A 4379-nucleotide genomic window follows, 5' to 3' on the forward strand; every position below is an offset into this window, starting at 1 on the left:
GGAGTCGATGTGGCAAAAAGTGTAAAGATATGGGAATGCCTGACGTTTGGGAACCACTGTTCTACGGCAATGCTGTGCGGAACTTTCTGGAAAGATTGAAATGTCCTATTCCGTGCTGTCTGATACCACAGCCACCGGCCACATGTGGCTATTGAGCACTTGAAATGTGGCTCGTGTGGCTGAGGAACTCTATTTTTAATTTCGTTTCAATTTTACTGTATAAGACAATGTGAGAAAAAGGGCGAGAACCGTGATTGACAATGACTGTCTGGAAGGTGTCTCTGGGAGAATTCAGAGGGCAATCGTGCTGGGATAGATTGTTAATGTCTGGCGTGGGTGAGAGAGGAGGTGATGGTGAGAGCGCCATTCACTGGTCATTGCTACACTAGATATTCTTATGGGATCTTCCTAGCCCTAACATTCCAGAATTATATAGACTTCCTTAAAACTTCTGTAGAATTTAGTGGAAATGTTTGTCTCTGATATCCAAGTTCCTTTTAAAACCTCCTTCCCTCTGCTCCTTTCCTGATAAAAGTAGACACAGTTGAGTAGAGATTAACTGGAAGGTATTTGCCCATATCTGCATGCATTTGCCCCGAAACTAATGGTTTCGGGCTTTGTGAGATGTGTGTGAGTCACCATCTCTTTTTCTCAAGAAAGACACTGCAGAGCCACCTCTTCAGAAGCAGGGGGTCATTACCAGCGGAAGAGGGAAGGACCCCTTCTGTTTGGTGTGTGGCTAAAAGTCGGATGCTGGAAATAACCCTTCATCATGTGGCCTCGGAGGTGGGGCACGCTGTCACGAGGCTTCAGCTGTCATGGCCTCAGCAGTCCACAGGTTCCGCGGTGGAGGAAGGAGGCAGGGCATGGGGCAGCACGCTCCCCAGAGAAGAACAAATGTCAGGAAGGCCGGAGCTGCCGACAGCATGGCGGACGGGTCACGGGGCTGACCCCGGCTGCCACTCCAGCCAGCTTTATAATTACACGATCTATTCTTCAGCTAACCAGTAACCTTTTGTTCTCATTTGGGAGCCCGTGTGTGTGTGTGTTTTAGATGTGTCTTTTATCTCAGCCTGATACCCTAATCACCATTTTCTTTTCTTTCCGTCTCTGGTATTTATCATTTAGGCCACAACCCTGGGTTGCCAAGGCCAACGTGGTTTCTCCTTCTTTCTGCTTTTTTCTATAATTGAAGTACCCTGAATAAGCCCCATCGCCTCTCTGACCCATTCCCCATTTGTGAAATAGAATATTTTGATTGTATTATAGGAATTAGTGACCTATAACTCTTGATTCAGCTCGCCCTGTTTCTGTCACCTGCTGTAGTCACCACCTTTGTCCAAGTCCTTCTCTTGTCATACCCGAAAATAAGGTCTAGCTGGAAAATAAGGTCTAGCTGGAAAATAAGGCCTCGCATGATTTTAGGTGCCAAAATATGGCACTTTGGCATACTGAATATTTTGAGCTGAAGGAGTTTGTGGAAAAGGCTCCCTGAAACAGGTCATAAAACCCTCATGTGAGGGGTGCGTGCCCTCCATATCCTGGAGGAATCATGCTAGGGTTCTGCTCCGGCGAGGTCTTATTTTGGGGACACATGGTAGTTGGGACCCTGGTCCTAACATTCCAAAGTGGCATCCCAGCATGGTCGGTTTCCCAGTAGGGTTTCTCTAACTGGTTTGCAGATGGCTGCCTTCTCACTGTGTCCTCACATGGCAGGGAGGGAGAGAGACCATCATCATGCCCTCCTCTAAACCTAATCACCCCCAAAGGCCCCACCTCCAAATACCATCGCATTTGGGGGGTAGGGCTTCAACATGTGGATTGGGGGGGGGTATAAACATGCAGTCCACAACACAACACTAAAGATTTTCTTTCCATGTCCAGACATCTCTTGAAACTCAGTTGTCCGATTAATTGATCCACCTCTCCTCAGATGAAAGATGTCAATAGAGATTATGATGATGATATCAAATAGCTTATCATGAACCAGAGCATCAATTCATAAGTTGTAAATGAAACAGATCTTGAAAAATCTGAGTGTCCATTCTATTTGGCAGAATAAAAGCCACCGAGGTGGCAAGCTCATGATATAACAAAAGTACCTGGGATTTTCATCTTTTTAATGCTCGGGAGGGCAGGGAGGCTACCTGGCAACGGTTGCATCATGACAGGACGGGTTGGATCAGATATACGAGCCAGTGGACTTTAGTTAACAGGGAGTCCAGCTCACTGTCCACTGCTCCAGCCCTCGACCCGGAAGAGTGCCTGGTGAGCAGTAGGTGCTCAGTAAATAGTTGCAGAACTGAGAGTCACAAATGTGCATCTATGAAGTGCTGGCTTACTCCACCAAATAGGGTGGGATCTGTCCTGAGTCTGTGCTGTCCCCTGATCAGTCACCGTGCATGGCTCCCGTGCCATGCCTGTAACCCCTTCACCCAGCCCCCAGCTCTGGCTTATGGGAGTAAGTTGCAGAGGTCGAATGGAGAAGATAATGGCAGTTGAGACCAACACGTGGGATCGTGCATTGCTCAGGCCTCTTGCTTTACAGACAGAAAACAGGCTGAGGCAAGGAAGGGAAGCTGTTGGCTCACTTCACTGAGCAGCCAGTGGCTTCAGGTGGCTGGACCCAGGGGCTCCTTTTGGGTCCTTACCCCTTCTTTCTTGCTGTCCCCCAAGACCCCATTTCTCTGCTCTAGTTTCCTGTCCGATGCTTCACTCCCAGGCAGGTTCTCTCCCAGGTGGCACCCCCAGCAGAAAGTTTCTGCTCCAGATATTTCCAGCAAGAGCCCTGGGATCCTCTGACCTGGGTCACATGGCCCCCTCTGCACCCTGGCACCAGAACCGTGGCATCTGACATGTCACATGCACTCCTGTTTCCACCATGGCAAAAGCCGGGAACGGGACCAGCCCCACAAACAACATAGACTACAGCAGGGGAGAGAGGGTCCCCAAAGTAAGATCAGAAGGGGCAATGGAGCTGCACAGGTGTAAGCCACAAAGGCCAGTGGCCACAGCCACTAAATCACTGAGGGTAAAGGTTAGCTGCGGGGTGGACAGGAAGACTGTCCATAAGGTCTTTCCCTGACAGATGGATGAGCTGACAGATCGACAAGTGATTTCAGTGAGAAAGAGCCATGAGGTGTGTGCACAGCACAGAGCAGGTGGCCGAGAATTTGCAGAACGGAGACCTAAGTGCGCGATAGGCAGCGGGCAAGCTTTGGGCGAACCAGGAGCACACCAGCCTCACTAAGGAAACTGGGGCACGTGGGATTGCGGAGAGGAGGCGGAGCTGTAAGCAAAGCAAGTGGTTGTGCGGGTGGGGGTGGGGAGCAGTCAGAGCTCAGAGAAGAGGCTGGGCATGCAGGGGGACCTGGGGACTGGCCCCAAGACAAGGGTCAAGAAGCCAGCATCATTAGAGCAACCGAGAATGCGCCTGCTCGGTCCTCTGGTGGCTCATGGCCTCTCTGACAGATTTCCTGGGACGGAAGGATGTGAGACCAGAAGCAAGCACTGTTTCCAGACTGTAATTAACTTTGTTAAAAATCTTTACCTCTCCAAAGCTCAGCGGAGTCCTGCCACTGGGGAATTCAAATTATTCCCCTGCTTTCCCCCGTTTTTAAACAAAAGCATATTGTGAAATTTGTCAGTATCAATTAATACTTGTATCCGCTCTAATCCTTTAGGTATTGAACCATTTTCCTTCCTGCTGGGTTTGATTTCAAGATAATAAATGGTGCCCAGGGGCACATGATCGCACCAGTGGTTTAGTCTGAATTTCGGATGCTTGGCAAAATTCATCCCAGTGCAAACAATTCGCATCAGAGCCCTGGAAGAACCCCCCCACCTGGAGCCTAGGTCGGCCAGGTGTGCAGGACAGGGAGAAGCAGAGATGAATTCCTGATTTCTAGTTCTCCAGAATCTGGTGTTATCACCTTCATTCAGAAAAGCCCATCATGCACTGAAAGGGTGTTACAACTATTGGCCCTGTTGGGGACATGTCGCTGAGCTGTCTACACAACCTCAAAAAGCTTGTTTTCCTAAATGATAATTACAGCATCTCTGTGGGAGAGCCAGTTCATAAAGACGCTCCCTATGAAATTGCTTCACTCACACAAACAAGCAGGACGGGGTACTGCGACCGGAGGGCAGAGGCCACCACTAATTAGGCATGACATCAGCATTTTTACTCCACTGGCCAATTATGTCGGGAGAAGTAAATAAAGCTAATGAAGCTTCCTTTTCATCAGCCAGGAGCTGCAGAGTCCCCATAGGTATGTGAGGCTGGCCCAGAAACCCCTCTGCTGGACATCTTCTGGGGAACGTGACATTATTGCTAGAATTCCATGGAGAGAGAGAGAGAGAGAGAGAGAGAAAAAAAA

This window comes from Hipposideros armiger, unplaced genomic scaffold, assembly GCF_001890085.2.
Source record: "Hipposideros armiger isolate ML-2016 unplaced genomic scaffold, ASM189008v1 scaffold_149, whole genome shotgun sequence".
In the NCBI taxonomy this organism is placed as follows: domain Eukaryota; kingdom Metazoa; phylum Chordata; class Mammalia; order Chiroptera; family Hipposideridae; genus Hipposideros; species Hipposideros armiger.